General features: G+C 34.3%; 1 protein-coding gene across 6 annotated transcripts in view; it reads left to right on the forward strand.

Moving 5' to 3' along the window:
- CCSER1 (coiled-coil serine rich protein 1) overlaps window positions 1–16,226 on the forward strand; it is a 1,367,203-nt gene that overhangs the window by 129,096 nt on the left and 1,221,881 nt on the right. The window lies entirely within an intron of this gene.

The following is a 16,226-nucleotide window of genomic DNA, read 5'->3' on the forward strand; positions in this document are numbered from 1 at the left end:
ATATCCATCACTGGATTAGATTCTCCACCAGAAAAGGAACCGAGTGTCTCTTCTCTTTTGCATCCTCTGTGCCTAGAAGAAGGTGTTTCTCTTGCATTTTAATTATTAGAATAAGAGAATCCACTGAGCATTTTGTATGTGCTAGAGTGGTGATATTCAGACCCAGGGTCTCAAGGACTCGCTCTGGCCTACATAGGCATGGATACTCTTAAGAAGAATCAATTTTGGGGATGCCTGGGTGACTCAGCAGTTAAGTCTTTGCCTTCAGTTTAGGGCGTGATCCTGGGGTCCAGGGATCCACTCCCACATCAGGTTCCCTGCAAGTAACCTCCTTCTCCCTCTGCCTGTGTCTCTGTCTCTCTCTGTGTCTCTTATGAATATAAATCAAATCTTTAAAAAAAAAGAATCAATTTCTGAATCCTCAACTTCATACTTTTCCTTGCTTGAAAAGCTTCTGAGGTTTGTCAGGTCATCTTCCGCGCTTTGCCTTTTACAATCTGTCTCCCACTTTACAAAAAAGAAAAGGCAACCTTCTCACCTCTTTTGAATCTTTCTAAGATGCATTGTCCAGTCTCTAAAGATCTCCAAGGTATTAGTCAAACGTTTTATTACTCAGGAGGTCCCTTGAATACTTCTTAAAGAAATGTTGGAGGGGATGGTGCCTTAATTCATAGAAGCGATATTCCAAGTTGTTATCCCCTTTCTCCCTTTTCCTCCTCCTTTCCTATTAGATTCCAAACATGACTAAGTGAGAATGTTGACTTGGGGGTACTAACAGGTTTATTTGATGATTGAAATCTTTTCTTCTGAAGAAGAATATTCATTGGCTGGTTGATTTGACAACGGGGATTGCTTTTTACAATTAGATTATAATGACGTGTTTACATATATTTTTCTTAAATAAGCAAAATATACTGCTAGACAATATTAATGAAAATATATTTAAAGCACATAAAGAGGGATCCCTGGGTGGCTCAGTGGTTTCACACCTGCCTTCAGCCCAGGGTGTGATCCTGAAGTTCCAGGATTGAGTCCCACATCGGGCTCCTTGCATGGAGCCTGCTTCTCCCTCTGCCTGTGTATAAATAAATCTTTTAAAAAATAAAGCACATACAGAAAATAAAACATGCCAGAAAAATACATTCTTTGCCATATTTAAGCTAACAGAAGAATTCTTAGTGATCAATATTTATTTATTTATAAGATTTTATTTGTTTATTCATGAGAGACACAGAGAAGGAGAGACACAGACACAGGCAGAGGGAGAAGCAGGCTCCATTCAGGGAGCCCGATGTGGGACTCAATCCCGGGACTCCAGGATTGTGCCCTAGGCTGGAGGCGGGCGCTAAAACTGCTGAGCCACCCAGGTGTCCCAGTGGTCAACTTTTAAAGCATACTAGGATTTTTTTTTAAGATTGTATTTATTTATTCATGAGAGACACAGAGAGAGAGAGAGAGGCAGAGACACAAGGCAGAGGGAGAAGCAGGCTCCATGCAGGGAGCCTGACGTGGGACTCGATCCCAGCTAAAACCGCTGAGCCACCCGGGCTGCCCAGCATACCAGGTTTATATAGCTTTTCAGTTATTTTAATAAAACATGTTTGAAAATATTATGCTAGACAATATGAACAACATAAAATTATCCAAGGAATCAGCATAAAATATACTTGAATCAAAGAAAACTAAAGAGAATTTCTTATCTCTACCATTCATGATTTCCAGGCTACTGTATAAATCTTTAACTTAAGGGTTTGTGGTGAATATTATCCCACACTATCCACATTTACACTGTCTTAACCTATAGTTCACATAGAAACAAGTCTTACTAGGAGAAAATTGTCCAAAAAGTGCTGCTTCAAAAGTTTTTCCCATCTGAGGCATCAAATTCTTGAGATAGATTTCTATTTCAAATTCTTAAAATAGAAAAGTTGGATACACTTTACATAATTTGTAATGTTAAAAAAAAAAATAGCTAACACTTCCTGTCTGTTGGGCACAGGTCTAAGCACTTGACATACAGTAGTTCATTTAATCCTCATAATGGTAATGAAGGGAGATGCTCTTCCTACATTTCACACATAGTGAAACTGAGGCTGAGAGTGACATTAAGCAGTTTATCCAATATTAATTCGTGCACAGCCAGAATTCAAGCCCAGAAAAATGTGGATCCAGAAGTCTAACCCTTAGGTTATATATAGGAGAAAACCAGAATTGGGTATTAAGATGTTCAGAAGAAAGCTAAAAAAATATATTTTGAGATGACTATGACCCTTAATCTTTAATTATTCTGTTATATTATTGAAGTATTTATACATAGCTTATACTACATACTATAAAACTACTGTGTAGCTTTATACAACTATATAACACACACACACACACAAACACACACACACACACGTATAGTGTTTTGTCCATTATGTTTTTTTCCACAAAGCAAGAAGGATGCCCTGCAGGTTCTTCCAGTTTCTGTTCCAGTTTCCGGTAACCTTCTGTTTGTTGTATGATATATTCTTTCTTCATTCTTTTTTTTTTTTAATTTTTATTTATTTATGATAGTCAGAGAGAGACGGAGAGAGGCAGAGACACAGGCAGAGGGAGAAGCAGGCTCCATGCACCGGGAGCCCGACGTGGGATTCGATCCCAGGTCTCCAGGATCGCGCCCTAGGCCAAAGGCAGGCGCCAAACCGCTGCGCCACCCAGGGATCCCTATCTGTATATCTTTGAATGAAGTATTTAACCAACTGGATTTTTATTTCTTTATTCACAAAAAGAAGTTCACATCCCAGATGAATACCAAGGTGGAACTCCTTGAATGTTCCAAGATGCAAAATCTCCATCTAGTGGCAACCCAAGTCAGGCATGTTACTCTTGCTACCAAGTACAGCTAACACAGCCCACTTGGCATAAACACAGGCCCTTCTCTCATGAGTTCATTCTTACTAATTTTTCTATAAATTACCGATATATGACTCCATATAAATTCAAGAGCAGTCAGTCATTCCTTATAGTGGCCTTTGATGCAGGACCATAGTCTCATTAGAAGCTGAGTTATTAGTGAATTTATAATTAATATCTAAGTTATTAGTGAATTTATTTACTAAATTTAAGGTGTGTATGCATGTTTTAACAAAGAAATGAGCTGAATTTATTATATTCCCTTTATTGTAATATGTATTATGTAGTTCCTCTTAAAAACAAATAAAAAGTAAAAGAACAACACAGGTAATAAAATATACTTTAATGTATTTGGAAAAAATTACTTTTAATTATATTTTGTGGATCTAGAATAAATCTAATAATTGGCCTATTCTACCAATTTAAAATGTATCTGACAAAATCTGAAATAATTTCAATCTGATACCATATTGGAGAATTTTATCATTAGAATATGTTAAATATTAGCCATGCCTTCCTTCCTAGATTCTAAAAACTCTATCCACCCCTGTTATAATTCATGTGTTACAAGCTACAATTTTAAATAATAAGAAAAGTAAGAAAATAAGTATATGATTTCGTCAAATTCAATACTTTATGTAAGCAAATACAGTATAAGGGGAAGAAAGAAACTTGTTATCACATTTCTGATTTTATCATGTAACAAATAGACCATTTCCAAATGTACTCTTGCTCTCTTTTTGTAAAATATATTACGTTTGTTTCTGGCAATATTCTTTAGAGCTTTATTTTCACTTAACTATGAAGCAATACTGAATCTTGTTCATTATTAACTTTGGACTGAAAAAAATATTCAGAATGTCATTATCAGATGCATGTGTGTATGTGTGTGTGCACATGTTAGTTAGAGTGTATCCTAAATTTCACAGATGGTATGCATGCATTTTAATAAATTAGAAACTCACAGAATTCATCTATCCAGTTTTCTAATTTCATGAATGGAGAAACAGAGTCCAAGAGAAATTATATCCACAGATAAATTGTGAAACAGTGTCATTGACAAATGTGATCATTACATGTTGAGTTCGAAGACAACACTTAAAAAAACACAATAAATCCAAGATTCTGGTTTCAAAATGATTCTGACAGAATTTGTACACCATACCAACACATAACTGAACGGAGATGAGTATATTCTATAACATGCTGCCATTCGCATTTATGCAGGATACAACTGCAACAGTATTTATAAAAAAAATAAATGCAGTAATAATTTGTAGATATACTCATGTCTTTTTTTCCATCTCACCAGACCAATGCTGACTTTAAATTACATTGATCTAAGTTTACATTTATATTGATCCAGTTTATGTTTAAATTGGAGCATGCATTGAAACTGTTGAATTCCATATTACTATTTATGCTGATTTGTATTGTCAGGTATCTGAATTACTGATAATATACAGACACAGATAAAACATATTTACAAGTGTTGAGTGTAGCCATCTTTAAATTTAATCTTCTAGTGTGTATTCTAATTTGTATTTAAAAAATTCCTTCCCTCTGGTTTTGTGTCATTTTGTAGTACTTTCTGATAGTATTTTCCTTGTTTATATTTGTTGTGACCATGAGCTGTTCAATGAATTATTGTAAATAAAATTTTAAAAGTTAAGGAATATTTACAACATATAATAAGGATAATATATGCTATTATATTTGTAAGCTTTTTTTAAGATTTTATTTTTTTATTCATGAGAGACAGAGAGAGAGAGAGAGAGAGGCAGAGACAGAGGGAGAAGCAGGCTCCATACAGGGAACCCGATGCGGGACTTGGTCCCTGGTCTCCAGGACCATGGCCTGGGCCCAAGGCAGGCACTAAACCGCTGAGCCACCCAGGGATCCCTATTTGTAAGCTTTTTATACTAATGTTTCTTACAAAGCAGTACATATGTTCTGTTCTTTAGAAAAAAAGAAAGATGTTAGGAAATAAATAATAAATTTGAATTTATATATTTGAATCTGGATTTTCTTTAAAATACAAATTCTATACATAGTTTTAAGTGGATAAGCTGGCAAAACCTTTTTACTGTAACTTCCAAGTTGAGAATTAGTCTTCCTCCAATTCCAAAGGCAATTTATAAGCTACCATTTGTTAAAAAAAAAAAAAAACGAAGATATAATTTGCAAATGTATTTGGAGATTGTCATTTTTCATTTACATGAAGGACTTGATAATTAACTGCACAATAAATATTAAATTGGTTTTGAAAGTTGTAAGAAAAAAGACTATTGTTTAAAAGGAAGATCTCCTGCACCCTCTGCTGATATGTAGGCGCAACTGCAGGTTATTTATTATAAAGTTGCTCCTTTACTTTTTAGTAAAGAAAATAAACTGTAAGGCGCAAATCCAGTCATTTTAATATTTAGTAAACAAACCATTATAAGTGTCTAAAAGAAGCATGCCTTTTGAATCTAGCAAATAGAAAATAGCAAATAGAAACCAACCTCTGGTTAGTTTGCTAGCTAACTAGCAAACTTCTTTTCTTTGAAAAGAAATGGTAAAATGCCCTCAATTTATTATTAATGAGAAAAAGCCATAATGAAGATTCAAAAGAAGCATGCCTTTTGAATCTAGCAAATAGAAAATAGCAAATAGAAACCAACCTCTGGTTAGTTTGCTAGCTAACTAGCAAACTTCTTTTCTTTGAAAAGAAATGGTAAAATGCCCTCAATTTATTATTAATGAGAAAAAGCCATAATGCCATATGCTTGCAGGTCATCATATAACTCAAATTTATTAGCCATCTAGATAAAGTAATATATGGTGGTTTAATGTTTGTGTTATGAAAATACCAAAACATTTAAAAGATTGTGAAAAACCTGGAATGAATCACTTGTGTCTGACCTATCCTTGACAACATTTAGATAAATTATCATAGGGTAAAGAAATAATGAAGGCTTTTTTAAGAGGGAAAAATAGCTTTCAATAACTAAAGTAAATAGAATTTGAGCTGATAGAAAAGTAAATATTAGTTTGTAAACAGATGCAGTTTGGACTGACAGTCACATAAAATATTAATTTTAATGTTAAAAGTGTAGGTTCAGGAAAAACACAAAGCCTTTATACCAATGTAAGGATTCTTAGCACTTTCACAGGTTTTGTTTATTTATTTAAATATTTGGTGTTAAAATACAAAATGTTTGAAGAGGTTATTGGTACTTGTATTTTGTCGTATTGGGCCAAATTACTATTTACTTATTTATTTTCAAATTAGTCTTAGAAAAACATTTTCCCAAGTGTTCATTCTCCTTCTTGCAGAGGCAACTTCTATTACTAATTTTGAGATACCTTCCAAGTTACTTTTAACATATTTACATACCTGTATCCTTCAATATTATATAATCTTATATATAATAAAAGGCTCTATACTACTTTAGGCTATATATTGCTATACTACCTTATATTTATATATAGATATAGATAGATATAGATATGTAGATACATAGATATAGGCTATATATAGGTATATATAGATGTATAGGCTTTATATTGTTATACTACCTTATTTTGAATTTTTAAAAGTTTACTTACAAAAATAATTCACTAATCCATTCTTATTGTTAAAACATCATATTTTAAAAAATATTTTATATATTTATTCAGGAAAGAGGCAGAGAGAGGCACATTCACAGTCAAAGGAAGAAGCAGGCTCCATGCAGGGAGCCTGACGTGGGACTCGATCATGGCTTCTCCAGGATCACACCCTGGGCTGGATGCTAAACCACTTAGTAACTTGGGCTGCCCAAAAACTTCATCATATTACTTAGAATACTAACATCCTCATTGATGACAGCCCTCAATACAAAGGCTCTGTCCAAAGAAAACCCCTATTCACACTTTGAAGTATATCATTGTGGAGTTTTTCCTATGCATACACATCTATGTAAATCTGTAGAATATTTATTATTTTTAAAGTTTTATAATAGATTTGTAAATTATTATATAACATATATTTTAGCTATTTGATTTTATTTTTTAAAAAGATTTTATTTACTTTTTGAGAGAGAGGGCACGAATGGTTGGGAGGGGTAGAGGGAGAGGAAGAAGAGGACTCTCTGCCGAGCAGGGAGCCCAATGCAGGGCTCAATCCCAGGACCCTGAGATCATGACCTGAGCCGAAGGGAAACACTTAACCGACTGAGCCACCCAGTGCCCTTGATTTTATTAAATACCGTGAAAATTGTTTTCTATGTCAGTTTATAACTTTTAACTTACATGTTTAGCTCTTATGCCTTATGCTGTAGAACAATAACATTTTATTTTTAAAATTCTATTATTGGGCGTTTATATTACTTTTAACTAATATAAACCAACCTTGAATATCCCTATGCATGTTTCTTTGTGCATTTATGTGAGCCTTATTCTAGGGTAAATGCTGAGAAGTGAAATCACTTAACTTGATATTTTGATATATAATTTTCTAAAATAACCTTAATAATTTGGACTCTTTTATAAGTGTCCATAAGTAACACTTCATTCACCCAAAGTTGATATTATTTAGTTTTAAACTATTAATGGTAAGAAATTGTATCTTGCAGTTTCCTGATTAATAGTAGAGTTGGAATATTTGTTCATATATTGATTAAAGATTTGTTTCCTCTTATGAAATTCCTGTCTGTATTCCTTGCTACCTTTTTTACCTGTTTTTTTTTTTTTTCTGTTTCTAATTGGCTTATGGGAGTTCTATATTCCATAGTTACTAATAGGCTTGAATATCTTTTCATATATTCATTGGTGATGTGTATTTCTTCTGGAAATTGCTTATTCATATTTTTTACTCATTTATTTTTCCTTTTGGATTTTTAAATAACTGATTCAAAGGAATTCTTTATATATTCCAGATAATCCATTTCCTGTCATATGTGCTTCAAATATGTTTTTTTTCTCATTTCTCATTCTGTAGAGAAGTCTGCAAATTGTTGACTGGCATGAGAATACAAAAGATCAGCTGTATTATCAAGGTATCAGTCTGAAGGTAGTCTCAGACCATTGATGACCATGTATTTGATTAGCTTTTCCCTCTGTTCTATCAGATTTCCTTTCTTCACCTTCTCCTGAGAAATTCTCCAATAAGCAGCCTGAACAAGAATCCCGTGCTAAGGCCCTGCTTCTAAGAAACCTTACTTAGGATGCTGGGCAGAATTTTTTCCCAAAATTATATATTAAAGCCAACACAGATTTCTCCAATATAAGATATAATTATAAAAAATATAATTTTTATTGACAAATATATACATTTTTAGATGTGTGCTATCCTCTTTAAAGTTGTGTATTTTTTTACACTGACATTGGCATTGCTTAAAAAATTTATCAGATTAATCTTTTGAGAATCATGTTTTGAACAGAAGACACAGTCTTTGAATATTCATAATGTTGTTATTTGCTCCTTGAATTCTGAATTATTTTGTTAAAGATAAATAAGATTGAGTAATTGAGCTCATTTACTTAATGAAAAATTGAACTAAAATTGTCAGCAACGTCAGCACAGTCAATAATATTTTGAGTCAAAAGCAAGACGTAGTTGAATGGAATTATTTGTAGGAGACAAGTTAAACGCAACAGTGGCCACATCACTGTTTATTCATATATATCAGTACTAATTGTAAGCCCCATTGACATGTAGGTATTGCAGCTTCTAATAATCATTCTGTCTTGTTCAGGATTGACTCAGGAAATGACAATATTAGTCCATGAGTAGACCGAATTAGAACTTCCAGGTGAGAGTGGTTTGGAAGGTTTTAAACTGAATTAAAAAAAATTTGCAGTGAAATAGTATGAGTATGGTTAATTGTTCTTGATAAATAGGTAAAGCATTTATCATATGATAGACCTATACTAAATGCTTTTTGTGTTTGCTAGATCCTGATAAAAATTCTTTGGTAGGTGCAACTGTTTATCCTCACGAAGAAATTTTAGGTACAAATTTAACTTTATAAGCCACTCTCAAGTCAACTCATGTGTCAATGCGACCTTCAAGTCCAGATATTTTTGTGTAAGAGTCTGCATTCTTAACAGTTATACGCTCAGTGTGTATAAATCCCAGAACATAAATTATAATGTTCTTTAAATATAAATGTAATCTCAAATACCTAAGACTGGTCACATGTAGATACAGCTTTTGACTTCTTTCACTATTAAATTCTCTCTAATCAGGATCCCTGGGTGGCGCAGCGGTTTGGCGCCTGCCTTTGGCCCAGGGCGTGATCCCGGAGACCTGGGATCGAATCCCACATTGAGCTCCTGGTGCATGGAGCCTGCTTCTCCCTCTGCCTGTGTCTCTGCCTCTCTCTCTCTCTCTCTCTCTCTGTGACTATCATAAATAAATTAAAAAAAAAAAAAAGGGATCTTTTAAAAAAAAATTCTCTCTAATCTGTGGCCAAAATCCATGGTTTTTATATTTCTTTTTACCTTCTGTTGTCTTGTCTGGAACCAAGATCATATAGGGGGCTGGGTCTCAAGATGACATGTCTTTCTAAATATGTATCACAATCCCTTGTCTTCCACAGGTCAGACAAGGAACTCCTCTGCTTCTCTAAATCCTGCTGGAACAATCTCTTTGAAATGTATTCTCCTTTCCTATTGTGTTCGTATTATCATGCTAATTTGGCATCAGTCACTCTCTTTTTTTCCCTAGGCAATTGATTTGTACAGATCTAATCTAGGGCATTATAACTCTGTTTACAGATCATCCTTAGGGTCAAAATCATTCTTAGTAGTTACCTGCACTTAAAAGTAGATATTTCTGATATAAGCAATTATTTGTTTGGATTATTATCTTGTTTATTTGTTGAAAAGGACTTCATGTATTCAGTGTGGCTACATTATATGCAAATATAATAATTTGCAAATTAAACATATCCAATTGATTGTATGATTTCTGACTCTACCTTCAGCTGACAATCTCATTTTCTTCCCTGTGATCGATCACTCACTTGGTCCTGATCATTTTTTTGAATTTATCTCATGTTGCCTTCACTGACCTGATGGCTGAAGCAGCCCTGTTCATGTTGTGGTAGTGATTTATCTGTTAAAAATACTTCCATTAGTTCCTCATTCATTTAAGGGAAAACAGTAAAACGTTTTAGAAATTCATTTAAGGATAACTTACACTGTAGAGTTGAAGAATGTTAAACAGAGGTCCTTCCAGCTGAGCCCTAAACCACCTAAACAGGTGTGAGCCTCATTTAAATCTGTGGCTAAATGACATACTTAGATAAGATTGTTTTGGAAACTTCTTCAAGCATTTATTTTATTTAATTTTGGTAAAAGTTGATCAGTGCCCTTTGATATGTTACATATAATTTATTTTCTGCCATCACTTTCTTAATGTTGAAAAATTGTAACCTGGAGAATATTTGGTTTCTGTGAATTTTCTTTTTTCCATTTCATCCTGTATTGGAGATTTTCTTTTTCAGCATGATTATTTGCATTCTACAAAGTTATTTTCTGAAATCTTTTCTGAAAAAGAATAGAGCTGGGACCAGATTTACTTCAGGCAACATTCTTCACAAACCTTTCAAATATTGATCATTGTTTTTAAATTCCAATAAAAAAATGCGTACTTTGGAGAGGTTCATTATAAGGGATTGGAATACTGATTTTGATTTATATATCTTTTCCCCCAATATCTTTAGGTGATTTTTAAAATGGAGTGATTGGGACAGATTTTGTTAAGTAGTTCATTTTTATAATCACTTTATGCACCACTTGCTTGAATGCATTGCATCAGAAAAGGAAGAAACTGGAAATTTACTCAGTATCAGGCAAAGTGCTAAGTTTCTTTCTGATATTGCACCTTCTCATACTTAAGATAATTATTATCTATATTCTAGCTCATGCTACTAGTAAGTGTCAGGGCTTGGATTTGAAACTATTTTGTTTTCATACTGCATGTGTGTGTATATTTTTTGTTTGCTTAGTTGTATAAACTAAACATCACAGGTTTTGGGAGAAAGACAAATGATACTGTGAGCTATCAGGTGACTCTTCATCTTTGGCTTATGTGAAAAAAGATGAGAGGTATTCAAATTCTAGGAAAATATTTGAAAAATGTCGGCAGTGAAAAAGGTGAAGGACCTTTTTCGCAACAGGTTTGCTGCCAGAACACAGGTGTCATGAAAACCACTGCTAAACCTAAACCAAAATGGGAAAGGAAAAGATTCACATCAACATGGTAATCATTGAACATGTAGATTCGGGTAAGTCTACCACTACTGGCTATCTGATCTACAAATGTGGTGGGATCGACAAAGGAACTATCGAAAAGTTTGAGAAGGAGGCTGCTGAGATGGGAAAAAGCTCCTTCAAGTAGCCTGGGTCTTGGATAAACTGAAAGCTGAACGTGAACGTGGTATCACCATTGATATCTCCCTGTGGAAATTCGAGACCAGCAAGTATTATGTGACCATCGTTGATGCCCCAAGACACAGAGACTTTATCAAAAACATGATTACAGGCACATCTCAGGCTGACTGTGCTGTCCTGATTGTTGCTGCTGGTGTTGGTGAATTCGAAGCAGGTATGTCCAAGAATGGGCAGACCCATGAGCATGCCCTTCTGGCTTACACACTGGGAGTAAAACAACTAATTGTTGGTGTTAACAAAATGGATTCCACTGAACCACCCTACAGCCAGATAAGATATGAGGAAATCGTTAAGGAAGTCAGCACCTACATTAAGAAAATTGGCTACAACCCCGACACAGTAGCATTTGTGCCTATTTCTGGTTGGAATGGTGACAACATGCTGGAGCCAAGTGCTAACATGCCTTGGTTCAAGGGATGGAAAATCACCTGTAAAGATGGGAATGCCAGTGGAACCGCACTCCTTGGTGCTCTCCTTGGATTGCGGTATGCCACCAACTTGTCCAACTGATAAGCCCTTGCGTCTGCCTCTCCAGGACGTCTACAAAATTGGTGGTATTGGTACTGTCCCAGTGGGCCGAGTGGAGACTGGTGTTCTTAAACCTGGCATGGTGGTCACCTCTGCTCCAGTCAATGTTACAACTGAAGTAAAGTCTGTTGAAATGCACCATGAAGCTTTGAGTGAGGCTCTTCCTGGGGACAGTGTGGGCTTCAGTGTCTAGAAGTATCTGTCAAAGATGTTCGTAATGGCAATGTTGGCTGGTGACAGCAAAAATGACCCACTAATGGAAGCAGCTGGCTTCACGGCTCAGGTGATTATCCTGAACCATCCAGGCCAAATCAATGCTGATATGCACCTGTGCTGGGTTGTCACACAGCTCACATTGCTTGCAAGTTTGCTGAGCTGAAGGAGAAGATAGATCGTCGTTCTGGAAAAAAAAACTGGAAGGTGGTCCCAAGTTCTTGAAATCTGGGGATGCTGCCATTGTTGATATGGTTCCTGGCAAACCTATGTGTGTTGAGAGCTTCTCTGACTATCTTCCTCAGGGCTGTTTTGCTGTTCATGACATGAGACAGACGGTTGCTGTGGGCGTCATCAAAGCAGTGGACAAGAAGGCAGCTGGAGCTGGCAAAGTCACCAAGTCTGCCCAGAAAGCTCAGAAGGCTAAATGAATATTATCCCCAATACTTGCCACCCCAGTCTTAATCAGTGGTGGAAGAAGGGTCTCAGAACTGTTTGTATTTAATTGGCCATTTAAGCTTAATAGTAAAAGGCTGGTTAATTATAGCAACACATCTTAAGCATTGTAAAACCTTCAGAAGGAAAGGAGAATGTTTTGTGGACCATTTGTTTGTTTGTTTGTTTTGTGTTTGTGTGTGTGTGTGTGTGTGTGTGTGTGTGCTAGTTTTAAGTTATTAGTTTTTAAGATCAGTACTTTTTCATGGAAACAACTTGACCAAAAATCTGTCACAAAATTTTAAGACCTATTAAAACAAAAGTTTAATGAGGAAAAAAAAAAAAAAAAAGAAAAAGGTAAAGGTTTTTTTTATTTGTTTCTTTTACTTGTACAGACAGACATACTTTTTTGTGTATGTAGTATTTAGTTTCCAAGATGATTGCTTTGAACTCCTGCAGGGTCTTTTTATGCCTTCAGATAATGCCTTTAGAATCATGAAAGAAAGTAAATATATATATATATTTTCAATATTTCTTATTTTACACTTACTCTATTTTAAATAGGTAACATTAGCAATGTATATAGCCCTTTTAACTAGAATTTATATTTTTCTGAACCATGCCAGATAAGACTCACCTCTTATTTTATTCAGAATAGATCTCCTGTATGACATTGCGCTATTAAGGGTAATGATAGTGTTTGCTTAAGTTATAGAGATCACTGAATAAAGTACTTTCTGGGAACTTTTTGTTAAATCCTGGTGTTAAAAAACAAAGGATACTGTTTCTTCAGTTGAGATCAAACTGAATTTCACACCACTTCCAGTAGAGTCAAGCACATACATCTGTGTAGTCATATTATCTACATGTGTAATTTTTTGTTTGTTTATATAGCTTTAAGGGTTTAATTAGAAGACACTTCTCTTCTATAACAAATTTGTTTTCCCAAAGAAAATAATGTGCAGAGTAGTAAACGCCCCTGATAGATTGGAAGGTCAAGTTCAACCTGTATATTTTTTAGGATCTGTCATGATTGAGGTCATATGACGTCTGAACCAATAAATATTAGAAGAGAATTTAGTAAATACGTTTATTTTATCTGACTCAGAAATTTATAAAAATATATGAAAATATACACAAGGTTTATTAAGAAATTAAAAGGTGATTGTCAAAATAAAATTATAATAAAAATAAAAATAACTTGTTGCAGTGTTATATTTGTTTTTCATTAATAGTTTATGTGATGATATATTGTTTTATTCAAGTTCAGCATTGTGCTTCTAAAAGATTTTTAGGTGTTAGCAAATTTTAGATTATTGAATGATTTTACAGTTGGAAAGTCTTTCAATTAATGTATGAATCTCTAAAAGTTGTAATTTAATATGATTAACCTCAAAATTGCAGCATTTGTTTATGGTAGTGAGGCAGCAAATATGTTTATTTAGATTTAAAATACTGACATATTCAAATTAAAACTTTATTTCTTGAAATCCATTTACTCTATAGGTACTAATTGAAAGCAGAGATGGCCTTTGCCACTAAGAAACTTAAGGTAAAATAGATGTTAACTATGTATGGTAATACTTGATACATAAAGGAGTATTATTACATCCCAAATGGAACAGGATGAGAAAGGAGTCAGAGATGACATCCTCGAAGGGACAGTGTTACAGAAATAGAAATATTTCACATCAGAGTTACAGGAAGGGCATCTCAAGCAGGTGATCCCGTATCTGCAAATGCCCAGCAGATGAATGTGAACAGAAAATGGCAAGAAGTAATCAGTCCAATTAGAGAATTAAACATAAGGAGAGGGATAATGAATCTGGAGATATAAATAGCATCTGGACATTGAAGAGTCTTTCTAAACAGTATGGATAATTTCCATGTGTCTGTCTGTCTGTCTCTCTCTATATATATTATATTCTCTCTCTATATATTATATATATAAAATCTTTCTCTTTTTTAACTGGAAAGCTCTCAGTAGGAAACAAAGACCTTAATTTAAAAGACTCTCAGTAGACAAAGTGAAACCTAAAGGATTTTTATCTCTAATAGATTTTATATCTACTTCATGTCATCTCATTTAATATACAAATATTTCTTAGTATCTATGATATTTTTAGTTAAGTTAGGTTAAATATATTAGTAGCCTGAATGAATTATTAGTACCCAATGGAAGTCTGGTTGTTTTCATTAAGCACTTAGGAAGGAATAGTTACTCTAATTTTTTTTTTCTGATTATTTAAATTCCTTAAATCCTTTGAATACTTGCTAAAGAGAAATTGAGTGAGTCCTATTTTTAAATGCTGACAGAGGGGCACCTGGGTGGCTCAGTCAGTTAAGTGTCTGACTTTAGCTCAGGTCATGACTTTAAGGTCCTGGGATTGAGCCCCGTGACAGGTTCCCCACTTGGTGGGAAGTCTACTTGCCTTCCATTTGTGTTCACTCTCTCTCTCTCTTCTCTCTCAAATAAAATCTTTAAAAAAATAAAGTAAGTGCTGACACAAAAGCAAATGTTAAAAGAAGGCTAAGTTGGGATGCCTGGGTGGCTCAGCGTTTGAGCATCTGCCTTCGGCTCAGGGTGTGTGATCCCGTGGTCTGGGTTTGAGTTCCGTGTCAGGCTCCTTGTGGGGAGCCTGCTTCTCCCTCTGCCTATGTCTCTGTCTCTCTCTCTTTGTCTCTCTTGAATGAATAAATAAAAAAAATCTTTAAAAAATAAATAAATTTAAAAAGGCTAAAATATTTCAGAATACACAAATACTGAAAATATCTAGTAATAATGGTAAATATCTTGACATTAATGCATTTATAACCACAGATTTACCACCAGCTTAAAATCATAATGGTTGATAATGCTCCAATTATAACAAAACTCTTCACTAGGGATTGAATGGAAACTAATCTTGCACAACCAAGAATGATGTTAACTAAAGCATCAGTAACAGTGAAATCATGAAAAAAATTGTATTACTTTTCTGTGTCTACTTTGGAAATTGGAAATGGTTTAAATTAGATTTAACCTGGGAGTAAAGTTAGATATTTTTAATTTGTGAGATTTTAAGAGCAAAATTGTCTTTATCTTCTAAGCTTTCTTCTCCCAAAGGCTTACAAGAATATGCAAATATTTTGGGAGTGTTTTATACATAGTTTGATTTAAATTCAAATTTAGTGAATGCAACTAGAAATTATTTAATAAAATCATCTAATGCAAATATGTTAGATTTTATATCATTTGGGGCAAAATATGAAAATTTTTGAATGTGTATCTGAAAGGGAAAATATTTTTCATTTTTGTTACATGCTTCTTCAGGGCCATAAAATATTTCACTTGACCAATCTCATAATGTATATGTAAGAATAATAAAATGGAGGGCTGGTCATTTTATGTAGTATTTGTTATTGTTCAGGTAGGGAGTTTTGGTTGCAAGAAACAACAAAATGAAAGAGTCTGATTTACGTTGACAGGGGGGTGGTATATACATTACAGTTAAGGGATTATGTGAAATATAGAAACCAAAACAGGAACTAAGTCATGGCACATCGTGAAAATTAGTGAAAAATAGCAATCATCAGAATGATGAGATTGACCATACGGGTGGAATCTCTGAATCTCTGAAGTGGAAGCATAGCTGGACCTTCAGCACCTGGCTCTTCACTCTATTGAAGGCCATATCATGCTGATTATGAACTGATCTTGTGGTTACATAAGGATTAGTTTCTTATTC

Source organism: Canis lupus, chromosome 33, assembly GCF_048164855.1.
Source record: "Canis lupus baileyi chromosome 33, mCanLup2.hap1, whole genome shotgun sequence".
Classification (NCBI taxonomy): Eukaryota; Metazoa; Chordata; class Mammalia; order Carnivora; family Canidae; genus Canis; species Canis lupus.